This window comes from Cydia pomonella, chromosome 12 (genome assembly GCF_033807575.1).
Source record: "Cydia pomonella isolate Wapato2018A chromosome 12, ilCydPomo1, whole genome shotgun sequence".
NCBI classification, from domain to species: Eukaryota; Metazoa; Arthropoda; class Insecta; order Lepidoptera; family Tortricidae; genus Cydia; species Cydia pomonella.
In genome coordinates, this window is record NC_084714.1 from 9,583,082 (window position 1) to 9,596,416 (window position 13,335).

The window sequence follows — 13,335 nt, forward strand, 5'->3', positions numbered from 1 at the left end:
TTAGACTGACAATCCCCACGACATGCACGTGAGCAAAACGCTGCTTATTTTCGTAGTTGAGTAGTATAGTATGTATGTATGTATATACTTTATTGTACATAGAAATAAAAACACGAAAAACACAGTTACAGAGTAAATTAAATACAACAAAGGCGAACTTATCCCTGTATGGGATCTCTTCCAGTTAACCTTTGAGGAAATGAGTAAAACAGAAGTAACGGTGAATGAATGACAAACACAAACAAATAGTGTACAATCACTGAAGTTAATGAAATGCACGTTTTGAATACACATTGATACAAATATACATAGATAGAAAAATAACCATAAAATAATGCATAGTATGTATAGTAATGGCTTTTACTCATAAACTTTAAGGCAAGTCCAGACGGGACAATCAAATTGACATTAATCATAAATTAAATTGGCGTCAATCTCATCAAGCGTCCTGGCTTGGTCTAAAGCAGCATTTCCTAAACTATGGGTCGCGAACTACCAATGGGTCCGAGCGAATATTAAGTGGGCCCTGAAACTACTACGGAATCTGAGTGTTACAAATAATATTTTATGTCCTCTTTTTAAGATGGCCCAGATGTGGGTCCCAAATTTGGCAGTTTTTGTTAGGGGGGTTTGGAGCCCAGTCAACTTTGGGAACCACTGGTCTAAACTTGGGAGGATTTAAAAACCGGAGTCGCCTTTAAGAGCTTACCCCTCTGTCGAAAACCTCTCCCAATGGTCATTATTATCAAAGAGAATGTATATTAATCTTTGTTATTTGTTCCATACATTTGACGTGTCCCTCCCCCGCAATAATCGGCAAACTGTTTTGTACAGAAAATTACAGGCAAGGCGTCTCCAGTTGTTAAATCTTTCAAGGATCTAAAGGCTCATGCGCGAATCACGGCGCGAACGGAAGTGTGGCGTTTTGCATTTTAGCATCCCGATTTGATCGGTCATCAAGCGGTACCGGCAAGCCAATTTAATTATTAGATTGTGCAAAAAATTACGTGATGATGATGATTGTGATGGGATTACTTGTGAGGCAAAAGACGAACGAACTAATGAAGCTGTTCGCAGGAGGGAGTCCCTGGGGATTGAGGGCTTACCGGTGACCGCCAACATCGGAAAATCGTTATCTGCATCTATACTCTATGCATGTATACGTATGCATTTACGTATGCATGTACGTATGTATGTATGCATTTATTACGTATGCATTTTCTCAGAAGTTTTTCCTTTTTCCTAAGTATATCCGTTTACCTACTGGTGTTGAACGCAGTCGACACTAGCAAAGTCATTCCCTACTCCTCTGTACGGGTGGCGACTATTGTCGATGAGAATAGTGGGAGGACATATTTCGGATTTTTTAAACGTATGTGGACTTTCTGTTTAAGTGATTACGGTCTCATAATACAGTTGGTCAAGTCAGGATGCACAGAAAAAAAATACTCGACGCGAGATGGCTTTTTCATGCAATTTAAAATAGCCCGCTTTTTTGGTGGCACCTACTGTCGTCGTCACTTGTCCTACCGAAATGCCAAAATCGGGGCATTATGGCAGCGAGTTGTGTTGTGCACAAAGGCACCTACCTCGAACAACCAAGAGCGATCGAGAGGCAGAGGGCCTACAGCGAATAGTTCGCAAATTGCGGACATCGTTCCCTGTCACTCTAATTACGACTTAAGTCATTATAAGTAAAAGAATGATGTCTGCATTTTGTTAATTTAGATTTTCGCGGTAGTCCCTCTAATAAAGAAATTTAAATTTTCGCGGTGATTAATATTCAGCGAGTGATCATCGAATAATATTTTGGTGATAATTTAAATTAATTTTGTATTTAACATATTATTCGTACCACATTAGGCTCAAGAATATGAAAAGTAATAGGATAACTATAGTCGGTCAAACAAATGTGTCAGTAGAAGAAGGCCCGAAATTCAATTTTTTTATGGCCCTTCGCGCCTACATTTTTTAAATTCGCGACTCGTTTCTACCGACGGAAATGGCTTGACAGAGTATAAAAGCGTTGATAGTGGTTTGGGTTCCTGGAAGGAAAAACAAAAATCATCGCGTTGGTATTGAATTACAATATTGACTAATAGACATCAGTCACATCACTATATTTTAAAAATCGGGGATTTATTTTGTTGTGGTGCATTTTGATGTCGATATTCTTGTACCTTAAAATGGGGTGAGTAGGGATAAGATTGACATACAACCCCCTATAAAACTTTATTTGTACATGTGCCAAACTGATTTTTATATGTACATAATAAATGTTCCGGTCGTTTGAATTTTAGTTTATTTTTTATGATTTTGTGTAGTTCCATTTCATAACTTTAAAGATAAATACGATATAGTAGAAAATCCCAGCACACCCCGTAGGAAGGGGTGTCCCAGGGGTGGGAAGGGATTTCCTACTAAGAAGGTGTGTTTTGAAAATTGTTGGATCGACACTTTCGGATTATTGAACAATATAATAGCTAACGATATAGTAGAAAATCCCAGCACACCCCGTAGGAAGGGGTGTCCCAGGGGTGGGAAGGGATTTCCTACTAAGAAGGTGTGTTTTGAAAATTGTTGGATCGACACTTTCGGATTATTGAACAATATAATAGCTTGATTTGTTATTAGAATATATAATTTACGTTGCAGTAGCCTGTAAAAACCAACTCACCCCTCTGTCATCCATTCTGACCCCATTCATAACCCAACTGCCCTCGTAATCCCTACTCAGCCCATTTTACGGTAATATTTTAAGTATTTATAGTAGTTTAGTGTATTTATTGTAATCACAATCAGTATACTGTGAACTTAGTGTTAAGTAAAAAGCTTATGAGACTAGTGAACCTAATTGTTTCAAACTTCGGATTTCTCAGCTTGTTTAGGTATGTCGATAAAATTTTACCTTTAACACTTTAAAAATGTATATAACATATTTGGCAAGGAGTGAAGTTGCTGAAGGTGAAGAGAGAAAACACACGAAGGTAATCTTATGGAATGTTGCACATTAGGTACCTACATAATGCTAGCGGTAGCCGTTGGAACTAATTTTATTCCATAAGATTTAGCGTAGAAAAACCCACAAAATGAGGGCAGCACCAGTCGGGTACCTATAATCCAAGGGCGTACATTGTATGTAAAATTTGAGCTGTAGAGGGGGAGCGGGAGGAGGGCTAGCTAGCAGGTGTGACAGATCTTAAGTATATACCTACGTCCGCGATTACCAAAACGCAAATTTCCAAAACACAGTTTTGCTTAAACAAGCAAAACTGATTGAGGATGTGAAGGGTAAACACCCTTCACATCCTCACGCTCTGAACATAGTGATGTGCTGTTCCCAATACAATAATTTTCAAGGCGACTAATTCCTAGGGTGCGTAGCCAACTTGCCAATAAGGATAGGTAAGCATGGGATATATTTTCATCTCCAGTTCGCCCTACTGATTTCTTTGCTGAGTTTCATGCATAAGTATTTATACTTAGTTTGTGTAACGCCTTCAACCTCAAATAGGCTGCTAACACACGCACAGTTTGTTCGAGACTACCCGCGTTAAAGCTATTTTTCCACCACTTATGGAAACCCTTTTATTTTTATATAAGAACTTAGTTTAGTTGTATCATAAATTCGTATATCTTAACGATGCAGCACTACCACGCAAGAACAGTGCAACAACTTTCGAAAACACCTTTTAGACAAACACTATTTTGAATTCTCTGTAATTTGATACGAAGAGATGAACCCTTACACGCCAGCGCTAGATGTATAAGTTGGTAACCGGTAACCGTAGTTAAATATGGTATTACAGTTAGGTCTCTTCGGGCAAGGCAGGACAAAAGCTCGGGCTAAGCTATGTGCAAATTCCTAGTTAAATCTGAAATGAAATAGTTATATATCTCAACACATTAGCTTCACATCGATAAGCGCAGATATAGTGAGTATATATTTGGCATAATTGCTGCGTTGAGACCTCCATAGGGCTAGTTATAAAAATTTAAAGTTTTCTAGCTCAACAAAATTATGTTTCAGTTCGTATTGGCCAAAAGCGATATTCGATTATCTTATCAAATGTGACGTCTTGTTTGCGTTTATATTGTGCGAGTGGATGGAATAATTTTTTCTCCTTGCTAATTATTAGGTTCAGTCTGTGTGCGCCAGGAAACCTAGATAGCGCATTTTATTACAAGAAAATATGTTTTTACACGTTCTACAAACATGCTAGATGCCAACTGGAGAAGTACCTCCACCTTACAGAAGCCAAATAACACTAGACCCTACTCATAGTGTTGTGTTCCTGCCGGTGAGTAAGGTTGCCAGAGCTCAATGAGGGGGGGCGGGTTTAGGGTCGGCAACGCGCATGTAACTCCTCTGGAGTTCCAGGCGTACATAGGCTACGGAGGCTGCTTACCATCAGGCGGGCCGTATGCTTGTTTACCACCGACGTAGTATAAAAAAATGCTTAATAGATATAGCCTTGACCTATTTATCGACAGTCTGCTCTTCACCGACGACGCAGCCTTCGTAGCTAAAACACCACATGAGCTCCAAAATCTGATAGACAAATTTGCCTACGCGTATTCCCTGTTCTCCATGTCTATCAATACGAAGAAGACCGTAATACTAGCGCAAGGGTACACTTACCAGCCATCCATTCTCCTGGAGAGTGTTCCCTGGTCGACAAGTTCTGTTACTTGGGGTCCACCGTGTCGAGCAACCTCTCCATTGACGGTGCGGTCGACCTTCGCATCGGCAAGGCGGCCACGACGTTCGGCAGGCTGCGTACAAGAGAGTGGAATAACAAACATCTTATTATCAGGACCAAGATGATTGCTTACCAAACTTGCGTTTTGAGCACGCTCTTGTATGGAGCCGAAACCTGGACGTCGTATGCTAATCAGGAACGTCGACTAAACACCTTTCACATGCGCTGTCTTCGGAGTATTCTCAACATCACATGGAAGGACAGGGTCACTAACGAGACGGTCCTGGAAATTGCGCAGCTTCCTAGCATCACTGCCCTGCTGAAACAGAGGCGCTTGCGGTGGCTAGGGCATGTGCAATGTATGGACAGCACTCGCTTGCCTAGGTAGATTATGTTAAGCCAGATAACATTTCAAAAGCGTCGCATTGGACGGCCCTTGCTGCGTTTTAAAGACTGCGTGAAACGCGACATGGTCTCTTTTGACATCGATAGGGACACTTGGGAGGATCTCGCGTCAGATCGCGATGGATGGAGGGGTGCCATCGCGAAAGGTCGCGATCGTCACGACAACGCGTGGTTCCAAGACCTTGTCCGAAAACGCGCGAAGAAGCACAACCCACCTGAAGTTGTTGCCGACATGGCTGCCTCCTTTAGCTGTCACAAATGTGGTCGCAAATGCCGGTCCTGCATTGGCTTATACAGCCACGAGAGACGTTGTCCCTCAAGTGAGGGACAACGTCTCTCGTTTGTAAGTACAAACGCTGCATAAAATCATGTGTCAAGATGTTAAAGGCCTTATGATGATGATGATTGTGGAAGGGCTTATAACTAACACAATAGTGCACGATTGGCAATAGGTAGGTAATTATAATATATTATTTATTTTATTAAAAAAACAGTAACTTATAGTGACATCACAATATCCATGCTGGTGCCTCTTTTTAAGTATTCAAAATACCTGTATTAAGAGACAATTATAATACTACTTATATAATGGTATGAAACTTAATGTTGATTTCCTAAAAATACTCTATTTACTTAGGTACAAAAATGAAATTTATTGCTGAAAATATGGTAAGCAGTTAATAAATGCATCAACAACAATTGACAAGTCATCTTAATCAATCTTATCAGTAAGTAGGTGGGTCGTAACATATCTATTGCTTATCAGTCCATCAGTAGTAGGTAGCCATTAATATTCGCACATTCAATTCGTCTTTAGGTGATAGGTATTTTGTTGATAATCCATTCACATAATATATTTCTGATCGCAATCTCGTAGGTAGGTACGAGTACATTGCCTTGCCTACCCAGTACTCACCTATAATACGAGTACCTATAATAATAGTAGTAGCAGTATTATAATAGTAGTACTAGGGAATGCAATTTTGAGATATCGCGAGGTCTCGCACGAATTTTTGAGATTCAATCTCGTTGACAGTAAATTCCGTTTTTGCAATCTCGGCCGATATCTCGATTAATATTTTCGAGATCTCGAATGAGATTGAAAGGTTGTTTTGAGTAATTTTACTACTTTGTCAAATCTCAATCTCGAATGTCTGACGGTCGAGATCTCGAAACACCCAATCTCGATTCAGATTTTTCGTGAGTCATCTCGAATCGCCAATCCTGGTGTGAGATTGCATTACCTATTAGTACTTACCTTTTTTTATTCCGTACTATGGAAGGTAGAAGCAAGGAACAAAATCTCCATATACCAAAATGTGTCCGACATAAAACCATAAATAGGTGGGGTTACAATACCTAGCATACTTGAGAAAAAAATCTAATCATAAACAGCGCACTTCACTCCGTCCATAACGCCTAGGTTCTTAGCTACTCTAGCGCTACTCTGGAGAGATTTGGAACTATTATTTATAGCTGACATGAGCTGACAGCTGGACACTTTTGCAACAATTCTGCCTAAGGAGTTTCTGTTCTGTAAATAGTGATGTGCTACAACTGGTACTAACCGAAAATAAACTATTGGGAGGTACTTATATAGGTAAACCATTTTGAGGTATTTAGATATTGTGAATCCCGGTTTATATACTTTTATTTTTAATACCACGCCGGTGGCAAACAAGCATACGGCCCGCCTGATGGTAAGCAGTTACCGTAGCCTATGGACGCCTGCGACACCAGAGGTATAACATGCGCGTTGCCGACCCTTTAAAAACCTGTACACTACTTTTTTGAAGAACCCTATACTGTAGCCCCTCGGGAAAACCTCGGCAGGAAGCTCATTCCACAGCCGAAACGTTCGCGGGAGGAAATTCCTCTTAAACCGCACAGTAGACGACCATTTAGGTTCTAGGGTGTGAGGATGAACACCCTGCCGACGGCGAGCGGTGCGGTGATAGAATGCGGCCGTTGGCATCATGTCGAACAATTCTTCAGAGCACAGTCCATTGTACAAGCGGTAGAACACACACAAGGAGGCAAAGTCTCTCCTTTAGACTTAAAGGTTCAATACCGCTTGTGAGTTTGGGATCGTCGACGATTTGTACAGCGCGCCTTTGGACTGAGTCGAAAGGTCCGAATTGGCATGCAGGTGCTCCTGCCCAAAGGTGACAGCAATACTCCATATGGGGTCTGACTTGCGATTTATAAAGCAGCAGTCTTTGCCCCGGAGTAAAGTATCGCTTCGCTTTATTGAGCACACCGAGTTTTTTGGATGCCAGCGCAGCCTTTCCTTCCGGGTGGCTACGGAATTGGACGTCACTGGAAATATCGACACCGAGGATCCCAATACTCCCTGACATGGTAAGGACTGAGCCTTGGAACTGTGGGACCACAGTAAATGGGGTTTTCTTAGCGGTATACGCGCAAACTAGTGTATTGGTGGGGTTGAATCGGACTAGATTGTCCCGAAACCACACCGAAACTCTGGATAGAGTGCTCTCAATGTCCGACACAAGCTTTTCACCACTCTCCAGCACCACAGAACGAGGGATGTTGGCACGGCTGTAATGTGTGTAATAGGCATCCCCAGTACTGTCGTCTGCATAGCAATGAATGTCGTCGTTAGTCAACATGTCATTGATGTGCAGCTAAAACAGCGTTGGGGATAGCACAGAACCTTGCGGAACGCCAGCGTTAATGTTCATGCTATTGGAGCAGCTTCCGTCCACTAAGGCTCGTATGCGTCTGCCAGACAAAACGCTAGCGATCCATTTGCATAGTCCCTCCGGCAGTCCATAAGATGGTAACTTCGATAGGAGGCCCCTATGCCAGACCCGATCGAACGCCTTCGCTATATCTAGGCTAACTGCTAATGCCTCACCTTGACTATCAATGGCCGAAGCCCAGCGGTGTGTGAGATACACTAGAAGATCACCAGTCGAATGTAATAGGCAGAGCGCCGGGGTGGAGGGGTTGAATCACTTAACACAGTATACAGGTTAACAGATGTATTGTCTCCCAGCTTGTACACTTGAATCCCTAAATACTTGCTATTCTATCATTATATATATTTATTGTACGTGACAGAAGAGGAAATCCCTTATCGAGTGGAGGCGCAAGATCTACATTAAATGTGCTGATCACTCAATATGCACTGACGTGCCAATATGAGTGTCTGCCTATCGCACCTCCCCTGAAAAGGTAGGGGTTCCCTCCCCTGAAAAGAACACTATTGGTAATACAACTTTACTCTATTCTTATGTACTAAATAAGACCCTATTATGTATTTTATTTTACATGGTCCTAAATATAGGTCATTTAATTTATTGTAACATTCATTCTTAATTAATACTAAATCACCTTAAAATTAACAATGCCTGAATTACAATTTCCTTTTAAAATTAAATTATTTTTAACACAACCATTGCATTTCACAAGTAATATTTCACATTTAAAAGTTACACCATACTTATATCATGTTTTATCCGAGTCCAACCTATCTAAAAGTTACTCCTCAACAGATGCTGTAGCTGTGATAGGTAGTTATAAATTATAACTATAATTATTACCTTCCGTTTGCTAAACTTCTGCTCCTGACAATCTTTACATCGTTTTACATAATTCAGTTTTCCCAATAACACTCGTACCTCTTCTGGATACCGTTAATCATTCTAGTTCTACCAGCATATCCACTATTTAGTAACAGTAATAATCCTTTAAATCATTTCCCGATCGGTAAGTTCGTTTATAAGTAAAAACTAAATAGTTCCTACATAACCTAGGTAATTCATCATGTCCCGCGCGAAAGACAAATCAATCAACATTGTAACATCCTTTTTACTTGTGCTCATTTTAATATAGAACAACTCTACTATATTTAAACTTTTCCACAAAGAGCCATAAATAATCCTAATGTCTACTTTGGGACCTTTCCATACCATGATCTAGTCTCGTAACGATACGTCTATGCGTGCCTTCGTTCATGGAGAATCTTGATTCATATAAATTGTAGAGTTCACACAACAGCATTATCAGTATCATATTTTAAACTTCTGCACTGTATAACCAAGTCTCGTAACGATACGTCTAAGCGTGCCTTCGTTAATAGAGAATCTTGATTTATGCAAATTGCAGAATTTACGTAAACAACATCATCAGTGTAATTTTTACCGGGTCGTTCCGAATATTCTATCAATCTTATCATTATTTACTCGACCAAATTATTAATTCTTTATCTTCCTGCGTCCCTTTCATGATATCTACTACTCTAGGCTGGGTAAGCTCCAAAGACGTAGTATCATAGTGTCGTGTCCAGTTTATTTGTTTAAGTATAATCCGTTAGAATCCTCAACCAGTAATCGTTATCTATTTATAATCCGTAAAAAACAAAACTTGATAATTCCCTTTCTAAACAAGTTACATCTATGTGATAACTAGTATTATAATACGAAATATTTACATAATCTTCGTTAGACACGAAAAACACAATTCATTACATACACATGTCATCCACCTAAATCACGTGCTGACTAACATTGACATCACACTACCCGTCTAACGTACAGAAACTACATGATTTCTGCCTACTCGCGAAACCACCCGTCCTCGACCTTGCTGACTCGCACTAATCGCACCGCGATTATAGTTTGAGTGTGCGGAAATAAATTCGATACAATTATTTTTAGAATGCAAAGAAAGAGGCATCTCTAAATAAACACCGGTAATTTTCGATACTCGTACCGTATCCGACCTTAATAAATTAAAAATCCCCGATTTGCTAATCGCCGAGAATATCCGCTCACCTCAACATCAAAATCCACAGCTGCAACTTCTTTTCCTTACAATATTGCTCTACTAAGGACTCCAACTTTTAACACTTGGCTCCCCTAATAACTTATCTAGACTACTCATTAAACAAAATAAACACATATATAACACTTGAATATTAAAAAAAAAACTAATCATAAACATATCACCTAAACATTTTCACGAAGAATCGCTCGCCGTACCGCTTGACAATCCAGCACCCGGCCGCAATGCGTAACCAGACGCGTAGCCGACGACATCCCGAACCTCCAACAAATCCAAACCCGCCGAAGCCAATGAAGCAATACTGATACTGGCAGCGGTTACCATAACATTGTCCTTCCTTTATTATTATGATCTCATTCTCCATTTCAGACCACCCATCTTGGTACGTTGATTACCCAAATTAACAAAACAATAAATCACTGGGTAAGCTCGACGCCGCCAACTCGTCCTCAAAGTCCTCTTCATTGTCGTCGTCCATGATGATTTTATATCCGCAGTATCCTCACACAGAATTCGTGTCTACGGTCGCCATGTAATAGGCAGAGCGCCGGGGTGGAGGGGTTGAATCACTTAACACAGTATACAGGTTAACAGATGTATTGTCTCCCAGCTTGTACACTTGAATCCCTAAATACTTGCTATTCTATCATTATATATATTTATTGTACGTGACAGAAGAGGAAATCCCTTATCGAGTGGAGGCGCAAGATCTACATTAAATGTGCTGATCACTCAATATGCACTGACGTGCCAATATGAGTGTCTGCCTATCGCACGAACGACCGTGGCGGAAACCATACTGGCGGTCGCTGATCAGGTCGTGTTCCTCTAGGTATCTCAGGAGCTTTGCGTTAATTATACGCTCCATGACCTTTGATAGAAGAAAGGTATTTTTTTATACTACGTCAGAGGCAAACAAGCATACGGCCCGCCTGATGGTAAGCAGTCTCCGCAGCCTATGTACGCCTGCAACTCCAGAGGAGTTACATGCGCGTTGCCGACCCTAACCCCGCCCCCCCCCCTCGTTGAGCTCTGGCAACCTTACTCACCGGCAGGAAAACAACACAATGAGTAGGGTCTAGGGTTATAAGGTATACACAATATTTCTAATATTTAAAAGCGATTTTATTGTAAGATTAACAGTCACCTCGATGTTTGAGCAGATTAGTAGTGAGTAGATTTAATTTCTTGTTTATTTTGAGTCTAAAATTAATTTAATATTTATCAGTTATTAACAAACCGAAATAGTTCATAAATTAATTGTATTATTTCTTGCTAATTTAGTTATTATTGCTATAGAGAAGCCAACCTGTACCATGAGGTCAAAATGTCGTGAGCAGGTCGTGAGCGCCGCAGAATTCACGGCGCTTACGCGTTTAGGTCGCGAGATTAACGCCCCGTTTCTATGGCAAACAACTCATGTCAAAGTACTGGTGCTCTGTGCCGGTTCTCTACGTAGTAATTATAGTTCAATGTCAATCGGTGTTTTATTTGTTTTTTTTTTTTTCGCATGTCTCTTTTTTGATAGGCGCTAGGACAGTATATAGTTTTTAACCCCAGACACAAAAAGAGGGGTGTCATATTTTTGACACAAATGTCTGTCTGTGCGTCTGTTTGTTGCATCGTAGCATTCGTAGCTCTCAAACGGATGGACCGATTTTGATGTGTTATTTGCTATATTTATTAAAAATCGATCCAGCAGTTTGAAGAGTATCAGCTCTTTTCCAAAATGATGTAAGGCATTTTTTGGTAAAAATGGATTTTTTTGGCATAATGCGTAGGGATTTTTTTTTAAATTTAATAGTTATTAACCTTTAAGTAAGATAAGGGACTGTCAACAAATCTTCACTGTTTATAAATTCGCGGACCACCTTAGGAGGTTCTAGGGAACTCTCCTAACAGGGAAAGGGTGGTCTGCGGACTACCGGTTAACAACTACGCTACGCTACGTTAGAAAGGATGAGGATTGTTTGAAATGAAAGCCGATTGATTGATGCAGAGTCTCTGCAGCAGAGACAGCCATTTTTAGTTTTGGAAATTCGTAGAAAGGAAATCTGCATGTTCCACAGTACGATTCCAGTTCATATATCTGCAGGCAGGTTAGCAAGAGCTGCACCTCTATCTGGTTACTTTTCCACACAAGAGTTCAGCCCGCGGCAACATGCCAATCTTTAACGCTCCGTAGCGTAGCGTACCTAGACATCTCTCTCTTGCACTCTACCATATTAGTGCGACAGTGAGTGCTAACGATTGGCATGTTGGCATGTTCTACGCGGGCTGGAGTAATTTCATATTTTACTCAGACATTTTATTAGGGCCATCCGTAGACAACACGTGTATCCAATGTATCCATAGACAGCTTTGAAATAATATTCTAGGTAAAAAAAATGCCGAACGTTAGGTCAAACTTGCAAATATCTGCCACATGTGGTAGAATCCAGGGGCGGCCTTAGCCTCTGCGAAGCTCCGGGCGGAAAATCTTTGCGAGGCCCCTGTTTTTAGTGCCAAATAAAAAAATTGGTAGGCCGTATCAGGGAAACGCCTTGTAGACAAAGGCCGAACTTCAAGAGAATGGAACTCGGTCGTGAACAAAGTACCTATGTGTTATAAAGCGAGAAGCGAGGCAGAAAGCCGAACTTTACCTAGGACAGAAGATCGGGGGCATCAAATCTCGATGGCTTCCCGTGCGAAGCCGAAGACCGAGCTGAAGGAAAGCAGAGCTTGGAATCGACGACGGTTAAGATCTGCATAGATAGGGCCGGTAGTCGTGAATGTGTAGTTTCCTGCGAGTCTGAAGCCGAGCTGCAGAAGATCATAACTTGGAATTGAACCAATGGCCAAGGGTAAGAGAGACCGAAAGCCGAGCTTGGCTTAGTGTTTCAGTAAGACCTATAACTTTATTATACGTGGCCGAATGGCCAAGTGTTTTAAAATGCAAGGCCTAAGGCCGAGCTCCACGAAGGACCGAAGGAATTCAGTGTGAGGCCAAAGGTCCAGTTACGAGAGATCAGAGCTTCGAATCGGACAATCGGTCGAAGGCCCAACCGTCCGAACGAGGAGCGTTTCCATGCAAGGCCAAGCTGCAGGAGAGCATAGCCTGGACAAGGACATTAGTCAATATGATCTCGATTCTCTTGCTATTCAACCTTTGGCATCGCTTGAAAGCGCGACTTGCTTGGATGTTTTGAGCCTTCAGCCGTATGCAGATTTTTTTAAATTTCATATTTGAGTCATACGATCACGGCTGTGTAGTAAATCGGCATTTGGCCTCGGGCTGCACATTTTGGGCTTTAGCCCTGATATGGAGCGCGTTCTTCGGTCACCTGGGGCCTTGAAGCTCATTCTTGCCATCCACCAAACACGTCATCTATTGTTTGTGTTCGAGCTATGCTGTCTTGCATATCGCCCTTCGTCC